General features: G+C 47.2%; 1 non-coding gene across 1 annotated transcript; it reads left to right on the top strand.

The window, feature by feature from the left end:
* Nucleotides 1-10,812: 10,812 nt before the first annotated feature.
* Nucleotides 10,813-10,895, top strand: TRNAL-UAA. The gene has a single exon. It is a non-coding gene; the product is annotated as a tRNA-Leu (tRNA).
* The last annotated feature ends 2,042 nt before the right edge of the window (nucleotides 10,896-12,937 follow it).

Here is a 12,937-nt window from a genome sequence, read left to right on the forward strand (position 1 = left end):
GGAAGAAGATAAAAGGGGCTTGATAGCGTGTCAGTGCATTTATAAAACAAGCTAGGCAATGGGGAAAAATGAGCTACTAGTAAACCTAGAGCCATGCTGAGGGCAATGCAAACAGTTTGATTGCATGTACCCTCCTTTTCCCTATGACACAGCAATACCTTCTAAGACATAGGATTGGACACAGGAGCAATGGCATTAAAGAAAGAGGGTGTGTTGGTTTTGGGGGTTGGGGAGGAGGCAGTTAATGTGAAAGAGGAAGTGATGGGAATGACAGAAGCTTCATGAGGAAATTGGTGACAGTGACAGTATCCTCTTGATACTGGCAGAGGGGAACTGAAAACCAGATAAGCCCTAACACAGTGCCACACTTCCTCTAAAATTATACACTTGGCATTGAAGAAAAAATTGTATTATTCATACCAGGCGCTCACTAATAGATGAGGAATATTCAATGCTATGTGTTAGTGGTTACTCCATAGCACCTTTGGGGGTTCAATGTTTGTTACACTGTATAAAATTTGCTTTGAGTTATTAGGGTAGAACTTGTAAATTGTAACTTCAAGGTGGAGGGTTCCAGCCCTCCCAAGAACTGCAGCAGTCTAGGGGGCATCTCTATGGCACTTGTTTTGAGAGAATCTTCTAGGAAAAAATCTTGTACAGCTTCTAGGCGCTGTGTTCTTCTCCTTCCCCTCCCCCTCCCAATTAAACAATAAAAATAGGCATTGGGCCCAACTTTTTTCTTCTCTTCTCTAAAGCTACTGAGGAGGGGTTGGGCTGAATGGAATATATTTATTGGCAGCCCTCTATTTACTTTGTGATATTTAATTTATGGGATTTGTGGCCAGCACACCAGACTGGTGCATTAATTTTACGTTTAGTTACATTTTAGAAATTTGAATAAACTTTCCAGCCCTGTCAGAAAGCCGGTAAAAACTGGAAGATAAATTGCACAATTGCAAGACTTGATGCTTCATATCTCTCTCAAAAAGGATATGACCATGACAGGAAATGAACTATCATTTTATAGACAGTTTACATGACTACCTCTAAAGCAGATAAAACACAATGTGATTTTTCATGTGAACCTAATACTTTTTTTCTTCAGAAATGTAATAAGCAGCCACTGTGCCCTATTCTCAATTACCACCCTGTTTTTTAAATGTGCTGACAAAATTCAGATATTTAACTTTAGTGCTATAGGTGCACAAATAGGATGGTTTTGCAAACACACTGGGAAATATACAATAATGAGAGCGTACTGAAGAGACAGTTTTACACATTCCATTTACCAGTTTCATTGTAGGTCTTATGTATATTGAACCTATGCTGTGGAAGAGCAGGGATATTTTACAAAGTTAGGGGTCCTCTGCAAAGCCATGCAAGTGGGTTCCCCAGTTATAAGCCCCAAATCTCACTATTGTGCTACTGTTTTACCACCCGCAGCAATGGAGACTTCTACTAAAGATGCCGGAAAGTTGCAACAGTATGAAGAAAACAGAGCAACACACATTGGAATCAAGCATAAAGCACAACATGGAGAACACTCAAACGTGTGTTTTAATTGTGAGAAACAGTCTCACCATGCAAATAATTGTTGGTTCAAGGAGAGTACCTGCAAGAAATTGGAGCCCACACACAAAAGACGAAGGTCAACACAAAACACTCAATCTTAAAAGGGCCGTGCCAGCAAATTTCAGATTTACCAGTTTGCAGGTGCCAACATGGAATTCCCACAGAATACTGAAGCATCTCTACAACTGTATAATTTAGATGACAATAATTGTTGTAGTATTTGGGTTCATTTAGAAATAGAAGGAACTTAAAATGGAGCTTGCTGTCTGCTGTTTCTGTAATTTCAGAACAGGGTTAGCAGAGGCTACTTAAAAGTGTGAAGTTGCAGAAAACTTCAGTGCTTCTAAAACCACACACTGGTGGAATCCTCACTCCCTTGGATGTTATTACAGAAGGTGATATGTAATTGTAAACAGCTGTGAAGTGCAGTACTTGGGTACCCATCTATAGGGAAGCTTTTCAGCATTCAGGTTCTGTAGCATTCTGTAGATGCTCTGATCTGAAATGCTTAAAAGATCTTATCTTGTCAGGAAATTGCAGAAGAGTGAAAATGTTCTTAAAAATATTTATCTTGTAGCCTCTCAACTTTTATTATCATCAGTCATTTTCTGTTAGCTAAAAAGGTTACTTTTAAGGATTGGAATTTATACATACAATATATGTTGCTGTGGCACAAACTGTAAAATATAGAGTTTCCCTTCAATAATAGACAGCTATAAACATTCACTATAATTCAGTTCTTGAGAACGGAGAGGTAATTTTAGTCTGATAAAATGAGTGATCTTAATTAAAATAGTAATGAAGGGGAGAGATGGAAAATGAATGGATATTTTAGATTAAGAATTACAATAATTGAAATAGTGTTTAATTGGGGTGGGCTAATGACTGAAATATTTATTTTTATCAATTCACAAATTAAAATATTAATACCCCATTGTTCAAATAGTGACTGAATGTTACTTAATGAGAGACATTATATTCAGTGCAAACATATTCACAGGTGCACACACCCAAGCTGTTTCAATTCTAGTTTTGCATAGGCCTGTGATTTGTTCATCTAGGAGCAAAATGTCTCTGAAAGATGTCAGCATTTCATTGCACTATAAGGAAGAACCACTCTCTCTTAGGAAACAGTTGTATGTGACTTTTAACCTGGCCACATATCCATAATGCTAAGGAAATCTTAATTATATTACTTATCCAGCTCCTCACTTCTCTCCTAATCATTATCTTAATGATTTTGCAATTTGTAAAAGAAAGACGATTATCAAGATTAGTTCTGTTGCCTAGCAACCAAGAACATTTATTTTTAACCAAAAAAGAAGATGGACAGTGATTATTGGATCTAGCCATTTTAACACTTTTTTTGTTATAAAGTCCTGTACATTTCTATTGAAGTCAGTGACGGTTCCTGATATATGTATGCGGGAAGAGCCCAAATTTGGGTGACTCAAACTGAGGCTATGTCTACACTACAAAGTTGTCCTGATGCAAGTTACATCAGCATATAGCTGCCACATTTAACATATCACTTGTGCGCGTGCATACTTGATTCCTTGCATCAGTGCTGCATGTACTCACTAGGAGGGCTTGTGCTGATGGACAGTGTGGTGCACCATAGGTAGGTATTTCAGTTTGCAACCTGCCACCATAAGCACACTAACTTTTGGAAAGTTGTGACAATGATTGTTGGGGCAGAAACAAGTTGCCCCGGAGATAACTGGGAAAAAGGGGTCATCTTTCCATAATGCATTGTTCTTCATCTCATTATATCATCTCTATCCCATAATTTTTGTGCCTATTTTCAATTTCCCATGAGCCCACATGGGACTTGTAGTCTGCACATCTCTGCGCTATTGTTATAAGCATTGCAAGCACAGGACGCATGAGCCTCTGGTATTTGCAGAGCCGCAAGAAGAACTATGGGGAACATGATGATTTCCTGGTGGTCAATTTGCTGTGGGTCATTGCGAGAATCAATTCAAGGTTATTGGTGGCATTAATTGAGGAGCTGCAAATAGCGGAGCACTACTTCTGGGCTCAAGAAACAGGCACTGACTGGTGGGTTTGCAATGTAATGCAGGCTTGGGATGATGAGCAGTAGCTGCAGAACTTTCAGATGCACAAGGTCACATTCCTGGATCAGTGTACCGAGCTTTCCCCAGCCCTCCAACACAGGGACACCAAACTGAGAGCTGCACTGGCAGTGGAGAAACAAGTGGCTATCATGCTGTGGAAACTTACATGCCATTTTGCAACCAGTCAGTGAGACATCATTTTGGAGTGGGAAGAGCCACGGTGGAGGCCATTTTCATGCAAGTGCCCAGGGCCATTAATTATCTCCCACCATACAGGATTTCAACTCTTGGCAACATGCAGGACACAGTGGCTACCTTAAAAAGAACAGGAGTACTTGTGGCACCTTAAAGACTAACAAATTTATTTTAGCATGAGCTTTCGTGAGCTACAGCTCACTTCTTCGGATGTAACCTTTGCAGCTATGGGGTTCCCAAACTGCAGTGGCGCAATAGAGGCATGCACATCCCTATTTTGGCCCCAGAGTACAACAGCAGAATGGGCTACATGGTCGTGCAAGCACTTTGCCAACATCAGTGTGCGCTGCTCATGAAAGGTATATGACACGTGCATCTTTAAGAACACAGAACTGTTCAGAAAGCTACAAGCAGGGACATTCTTTCCTGACTAGCGGATTACCATTGGCAATGCTGAAATGCCAATAGTGATCCTGGGGGACCCAGCCTATCCCTTAGTCCCGGGGTAGGCAACCTATGGCATGTGTGCCAAAGGCAGCACGCGAGCTGATTTTCAGTGGCACTCACACTGCCTGGGTCCTGGCCACTGGTCCGGGGGGCTCTGCATTTTAATTTAATTTTAAATTAAGTTTCTTAAACATTTTAAAAACCTTAAAAACCTTTACTTTACATACAACAATAGTTTAGTTATATATTATAGACTTGGAGAAAGAGACCTTCTAAAAATGTTAAAATGTATTACCGGCACGCGAAACCTTAAATTAGAGTAAATAAATGAAGACTCAGCACATCACTTTTGAAAGGCTGCCAACCCCTGCCTTAGTCCCTGTCTCATGAAGCCATACACTGGCCACCTCGACAGCACGAATGAGAGAGTCAACTACAGGCTCAGCAGGTGCAGAATGACAGTTGAATGTGCTTTTGGTAGATTGAAGGGACAGTGGTGGTGTTTCCTCACCAAATCGGAAAGAATATTGCAATGGGTATAGCTGCCTGTTGTGTCCTGCATAATATTTGTTAAGCAAGGGAGGAAAACTTGTTGCAGGGTTGGAGAGTGAGCGGTTGTCTGCTATGTTTGAACAGCCAGACACAAGGGCTATCAGATGAACTCAGCGCGGATCTATACAGCTCAGGAAGGCTTTGAAAGAGCACTTTACTGTGGCTCACTGTTAATGTGCTGTGGTGTTTAGGCTCAACATGGTGCTGCAGTGCATATATCACTGACAGTGCACTTATTAATGGTGGGGGCTTGCTATACATTTATGACTACACTGTCATTGATCCTATGGGTTGTGAGTATACAAGACCATTACTTTCACTGCCAGCAGGCATTATACACCATGTGCTGTAAACTAATAAAGATGACTCACTTTCAAAACAAAAGAGTTTTATTCACTTATGAAAACAGCTCAAAAATTTCCTGAAGAATTTAAAAGTAAATACATTTTAACTTAATTTTTTTTAGGAACCTTAATAAATAAAGCAGAAGAAGGAACACTGATGTCCATTGTAGCTACACATACATGAACCATGGTTCTCACAAGTCAGTGTAGATGAAGCGGGCATTGTCCATGCTTTCTCCCAGCACAGTGTGGAAGCAGATGTGAAGGACCTGAGGCCATGTGTAATACTGGGCGGGGGCAGGGGAGTGCTGTAGGGAACTGCTAAGCTGCAGTTCTCCACAGACTGCAATGGGATTGTGGAACCTGGAGGTCCACAGGAGTCTACACTACAGCATCTGAGTTTGCTGATGGAGAGGACCCATTAGGTATGTCCTGGTGTATTCCGCTCTCCTTTTCCTGTCTTCTCTTTTCCTCTCCATACAGTCTGCAACATTCACCCTCCATGCTCTCTTTCGAGGTCTGATGCTGCACTGGCATCCAGAATCTCAGAGAACATGTCCTACCATGTCCTCTTTTTTCCCCTCCTTATCTGGGTTAGTTGTTCCACTGGTGTGGAAGGGGACCCTCTCAAGGCCACAGCTACAGATAAAACTCACAGAAGTACTATTGTTAAGAACATAAGAATATTAGAACATAAGAACAGCCATACTGGGTCAGACCAAAGATCCATCTAGCCCAGTATCCTGTCTACCGACAGTGGCCAATGCCAGGTGCCCTATTGTTAGTATAATAATGGAAAGCAAAACATAACATTCAGAACTCCCCCCTTCCCTTGCTCCCCTAAAGTGTTAAACAAGATGTGCTTATTGACACTTCTACTTTGAGTGCTTGTGCTGGTACCACTCTCATATCAAGCCATGGTGAGTATGACCCACTGGGGTAAGGGAAATGAGGACAGAATTGCTTAGTTCCATTAAACTATTAGTATAGGACACTGGCTATGAATACTGGCACCATTTTCCACAGGCAGTGGTTCTAGCTGATATCTAACTCCTGAGGGTAACACTGGCAGAGAGAGCACGGCTGCTTCTGGCATCCTAAAATCAACGAGGTCCGTATGCCATTAGCTTGTTTACTGCAATGGTGCCTGCTGGAGTTATCACTGACTGACATGGGAAGCGTCCTACAGTGGAGGAAGAAATAAGGCTGCCATCCCCAGAAACCTTCAGGAGAGGATTATAGCGTGTACCTCCAGGGAAGTTTCATTGAGATCTCTCAGGAGGATTCAAGCAACATCCATATTTACAGAAACAAACTGCTATGCATGCCCCTCCCGCCTAACTCTAGAGGGGAATGAAAAGCAGATAACAACTAAGTTGGGGAGGGAGGGGGGCGCCATCACTATAATGAGAAATGTATTTACACATTTACCCAAAGTTCCTTCTCCTCTATTAGGATCATCCATGCTCAACTGCAGGGACTGGCTGAATCTGGTGCAGTCAAAAACAGGTCCTGGCTCACAGCTGGACTCCCTGGTCACCCAGCCCCCAAACTCCTCCTCCTCCTTGCAGTTCATGGCGAGGGCCTGTGACTCAAGCTCCTTGGAGGTATTCACGGTGGTCTGCAAGGTGGTGGTAGAGTCTTCTCCAAGTATGGCACACAGTTCTTTGTAAAAGTGGCAGGTCTGTGGCTTGGCATTGGATCAATTGTTGGCCTCCTTGGACTTCTGCTGTGCCTGTTGCAGTTTCTTGGCTTTCAGGTGACACTGCTGCTAGTCCCCGTGATACCCAATCTGCTGCACTCCCCAAGCAATCTGCTCAGAGATGTCAACATTTCTACAGCTGGTTTGGAACTGTGCTTGCACAGCGTCTTCTCCCCACAGACCCAGAAGATCTAAAATCTTCTGTCTACTCCAAGCCAGAGCATGTCTGGAGTATGTAGCTGGTACGGTCAGCTGGGCAGTTGCTCAGAACAACAGAGAGCAGATAGAAGTGTGCTCACCACGCTCAACAACCAGAAGACGACATTTCAAACATTTGTGGGGGTTTTATGGATGGAGGGAGGCGCTCCAAGTATGTGTGACACCTGGGCAGTGGAATTCACAATTGTGAACAGACTGGTCAGTGCTGGGCGTTGTGGAACAGCAGCTGGAGGACTGTTAGGGTTGACATAGGTAACATAGGGTCTACACTCATGCTGTGTCGATCTCCGTACATGGACCATGGCTCAGTGCTGCTCAGGGAGCTGATGTTACTATGACAGCGTAATGGGGCACATACATTAGTGGGAGAAAAATTTAAGTATAGCCATAGGCACAACTAGGTTAACGGAAGGTGTTATGTCAACTTAACTTTGTAGTGTAGACCAGATCTGAGTGAGTCTCTCTCGCTCTCTCTTATGTATAATATAAAAGGGGAAAAGGGGTTGTTTTTTTGTTTGTTTCTGGGGGGGGGGGCAGGGCAGGAAAAGGTGAAGCGAGGATGGGGGGGTGCTTGGGGAAGGGTGCGGAATGGGGCAGGAAGAGGCAGGGTGGGACAGGAAGAGGCAGGGTGGGGAAAGGGTAGAGTGGGGGCAGGGCCAGGGGAAAGCAGGGGTCAAGCACCTCCAGGGAAATCAGAAAGTCGGCACCTCTGCAACACTCTCCTGACTCCCTATGGCCAGAGCCCCCTGGACCCACTATGCCCAGCATCCCCCCCTCACACAAATGCACAGCGCCCTGCACACCACCCCTGCACAGGGCCCCCCGGCCCACAGCCCCACCACAACTGCCCAGCACCCCACACAGAACCCCCAATCCCTAGTGCCCCAACACACACAGATCTTCCCTGCTCCCTCACAGCCCAGAACACCCCTCAGAGACCAACTCCCCCACTCCCTGCCTCCTGGCTGTATTCATTGGCCCTGCTGGGAGGCGACTGTATCTGCTGGGCTGAGCCACCAGTGCAGCCAGGGCTAGTCCCAGGGCGGGGAATCGCTCCATCTCTTGGGAGTGGTGCAATCAGACAGGCCAGGACCTGCTCTGGCCAGGCTCCCTCAGACCCATTTGCCTGGAGTGGTCCAGCCAAGCCCCCACACTATCCCCCGCAACTGGCCAAGACTGGCCAGGCTTCTGCACCAGTCCCAGGTGGCTCAGCTCCGGGGAGACAGGTAGGGCCCCACAGGTGGTGGGAAGCAGACTGCCTGAGGTACATTGGGGTCCATCCAGGGGGCGGAGAGGAGCTGGTAGGTGGGGCCAGAGGGTGGAGAGGAGCAAGTGGTGGGAGTGGGGTGAGGGAGCAGGCTGGCGGGGTCTCGGGGCACAGTGTAAACAGAGCAGGACGAGGCCCCTTCTAAGCATGGGCCCGGCTCCATGGCACCACTGTAAATCCAGCACTGCAGTGACCTTAGGATCCATTAATATAAATAGCATATGTTGTAGAATTCTAAGAACATCAGCTAAAGGAGTTATAGATGGTTAGAAGCAATGTATTGACCTGTGCGATACTAGCAACTGATTAATGATTTGTTAAAGAGTTAACAAATGCTATTTATAAATGGAACCTCAATATAAAGTGTCCTATATATTTACAGAAAAAGAGGAACTGAAAGACATGAAACATTTTTAATGGTCAAATCCTGCTTTTGCCTGTAGTTATTACATACAGAAAATATGCCTTTGAAGGGAAAGGTGTGGTGACACTGTACAATTCCAGGAGTAACATTTCCCCCCCTAAAGAAACCTGTTTAACTAGAGAAGCCTGTTTCTATCAGCCAGGGCAGGTATGTTCCAGCATATAATTAAATGGGAATAAGTAAAATGTCAGTAAATAATAAAGTTAGTGTCTGTTTTCTACTCTTGCTTTCCTTTTTGGTAGGCTGATGCTCTCTTCATTATCACAATTGATTGGGACTTTTTCTAAACAGTTCTTCATTTCCTTAAGGAAACCCCAGTTTTGCCAGGAAATGCTTTGCACCATAAGGTTTCACTGCCATAGAATGTGACTGTTTTGCCAACTTACTCGTTTTCAGAGCATTAATTAAATGGCCAAAGAACAAACAAAATGTCATTTGTTCCCTAAGTGTGAAATAGAGCAGGAAGGATTTGTTTTCAGTTTCATGTAGGCCCAAGGGCCAGTTTCACATGCAGGACTAAGGGGAAAGGGGAGACGTCTAAAACAGCCTTTATTACATAAATTAAACAGAAAACGAGGAGCAGCATTTCAGCCATGATACCTGCTTCTTGCTGGCTTTGGGCAAAATGGAGCAAGTCAGTAGCCTGTTATGGTTCTTAAGAGTGGCACTTTCATGACACAGTACCACAAGACCATAAGAATGGCCATACCGGGTCAGACCAAAGGTCCATCTAACCCAGTATCCTGTCTACCGACAGTGGTCAATGCCAGGTGCCCCAGAGGGAATGAACGGAACAGGTAATCATCAAGTGATCCCCTGTCGCCCATTCCCAGCTTCTGGCAAACAGAGGCTAGGGACACCATGCCTGCCCATCCTGGCTATTAGCCATTGATGGACCTATACTCCATGAATGTATCTAGTTCTTTTTTGAACCCTGTTATGGTTTTGGCCTTCACAACATCCTCTGGCAAAGAGTTCCACAGGTTGATTGTGTGTGCTGTGAAGAAATACTTCCTTTTGTTTGTTTTAAACCTGCTGACTATTAATTTCATTTGGTGACCTAACAAGGGCACTGGAATGATGGGGGTGGAAGCACTTCTAAACTCCACAAATTGCAACTTTTCAGAAAAATTTACCCTTTAGCCAGGCAGAAGTTTCCATGTTCTCTGTCTGGCTGTTTGTGAGGGAGGGGAGTGTGTTAGTGAATTGGGGAGGGGGTACAGTAGTGCAAGTGTTTATGTATGGAGAGTGTAATGGTGTGTTTGGGGTGCAGGTGTACGGGGAGGGGCAGTGAGGGGCATAGTGGGTGCAGAGGCATGTGGGATGTGATGTGGGGGTGGTGTGTAGGCGGGGCTGCATATAGGGGTGCAGTGGGTGTGGGTTAATTTAGTAAAGGAGTGCAGGAGGTGGGTTACAGTGTGGGGGGTGCGGCTGGAGGGTGCAGTATGGGGGAACAGTGTGGAGTGGGAGTGGATTGGGGATGGAGTCTGGGGGGTGCAGGGGAGGGGTGGAGCAGGGGGTACAGTGCGGGGGTGCAGTATGGGGGGAACAGTGTGGAGTGGGGTGCCCCGTGGGGGTGCCACGTGGGGTGTGGATGGGGGGATGCAGGGCGGTGTGGAGGGGGGGCGCTGCGGGGGCACCGAGCCTCGGCCTGGATGTGGGGCCCAGGGCGGAGCGGGGCGCTGCGGGGAGGGGGCAGGTCCAGGCGCTCCCCTCTCGCGCGGGGGTGAGGCCGTGACCCGGCGCTGCCAGGCGGAGGCAGCGACCCCCGCTGTTCTCACACCAAATCTCCCGCCCGCCTCTCGCCGCGCGGCCGCGGCCCGCCCTGCTCCCCCTCCCGGCGGGCGCCGCTCGCTGCTCCGCGTTCTGCGCCCTCCCGCGCTGACGATGACAAGCTGCGGGGGCCCCGCTGGGGGGGTCACAGCCCCGTTCTCCTCCCATCGATGGGGCAGGCCGGGCTTGGCGGCGGCACGAGCTATGTAGTCGTGTCTGCGTGCCATTCTTGCACCTGCACCAGGATGGCCGAGTGGTTAAGGCGTTGGACTTAAGATCCAATGGACGCATGTCCGCGTGGGTTCGAACCCCACTCCTGGTAGCTGCTGTTTTTTTTCCCCTGGTCTGTTAAATTAACAAGGAGGGAATGTAACAAACGCCGAAACCCCAGTCATGCCCCGGGGAGACTCCCAGCCTCTGCCTGTCACCCAACTAACACCAGGAGGAATGGCATGTAACTGGGCGGTGGCTACTGCTTGCACATTGGGACAGGGACTGAGCAGAACTGTCTAAAGAAAAATCTTCTGCGATCACAGCACCCCCAGTGTCACCACAGAGTAAACATGGCTTCAGACATGGTCTCTGCACACAAACAGGGGCAGATATGCCAGATGCAGACATAAAGGGTAGGGACTGATACACGGGAATAGGTACACAGACGCTGAGACTGAAACACACACATACATGCAGAGATTGACAGATATGCACACACAGAGACGCATGCAAAAACTGACACACAGACATATGGACAGGCAGAGAGACATGCAGAGACCGACACACAGACTTCTAGAGACCCAGACATGTAGGGACAAGCATGCAAACACATAGGGAGAGATGCTTGGAGATGCACAGACATGCAGAAACAGATACACAGGCATACCACGACAGAAGTAAAGACCTGCACACACAGGCAGCCACAAACACACAGCAAGAGTGAGAGAGACAAACACAGTCTGAAAATGCCAGCAAACATACAGCGACAGATGCACAAGCAGGAAAAGACAGACAGGCGGTCACAGACACAGGTATGCATGTGAAGACTTACATACGCTGTCAGGGCCGGCTTTAGCAAGTGCGGGGCCCGATTCGAACAGTTTCAATGGGGCCCCAGCAGGGATGACTGAAAAAAAAAAACATAAAAAAAACATGTAGCTTGTACTCATCCGGCGGCACTCCTAGTCTTTGGAGGTAGGTCCTTCACTCGCTCCGGGTGTTCGACGACACTGAAGGACCTGCCGCTGAAGTGCTGCCGAAGACCTGGAGCGAATGAAGGACCCGCCGCCGAACTGCTGCCCAAGACCTGGAGCGCTGCCAGGTGAGTAAAAATTGAAAAGGAGCCTCCAGCCAGGGAAGGGCTTCTTGGCCACTTGCCTCCCCTGGCGGCCCTGCCACTGGGCGCGGGGCCCTCTTAGGTGCGGAGCCCGATTCGGGGGAATTGGTGGAACTGGCCTAAAGGCGGCCCTACATACGCAGAGGGCCAGAGACACAAGAACTTGCAGTAATATACACACGTAGAAAGAGAGAGAAAAATACATGGACAGACAGGAGAACAAATGGAGACAGAGACTCAGTCGGAAACATATGTATTGAGACATGAAAGACATGCGGAGAGGAGATTCCAGGCCCAAAGCACCTGGGGAGGCAGCAGCAGAAAGGCTGTTAAAGCTAAAGTGTGGAAGAAATGGCCCAAGAAGGTGGCCCCGACCCAGTTCAGAGGAGACAGTGGGTGGCCTGTTTTTCCCAAGGTTGGGGGATCTAGAACAGGGGTTCTCAAACTGGGGGGGTCAGGACCCCTCAGGGGGTTGCGAGGTTATTATATGGGGGGATCGTGAGCTGTCAGCCTCCACCCTAAACCCCGCTTTGCCTCCAGCACTTATAATGGTGTTAAATATATAAAAAGGTGTTTTAATTTATAGGGGGCGGGGGTTGCACTAAGAGGCCTGCCATGTGAAAGGGGTCACCGTACAAAAGTTTGAGAACCACTGATCTAGAAGAACATATAATGATGTTCCTTAAAAAATGCAGGGCAAGGAACATAGCCAGAGCCTAGTTTGTGGCTGGGATCGGGGGTGGGTGTGGGTGTGGGTGTGGGAGGGAAGCTGCTCTCTGCCCTGGCAATTGAGCAGAACCTGGGGACCTGCCCCTGAGATAGGCTTGGAGATAAAAGGGGCCTGGTAAGAAGAGACTCAGGGATATAGCAGCAATAGATTGGAGTCAGCAGTGCATGACTGCTGTGTAGAGGGTCCCTGGGTTGGACACTGCAGTAGTGGGCAGGCCCGGGTTTCCCCACAGGCCACAGGTAAAGGGGCATAAACTCTAAGAGGGGAACAGGCCTTATTTGGGAGTAGGGTGACCAGATGTCCC

The sequence above is a fragment of the Mauremys mutica genome, chromosome 3 (genome assembly GCF_020497125.1).
Source record: "Mauremys mutica isolate MM-2020 ecotype Southern chromosome 3, ASM2049712v1, whole genome shotgun sequence".
NCBI lineage: Eukaryota > Metazoa > Chordata > Testudines > Geoemydidae > Mauremys > Mauremys mutica.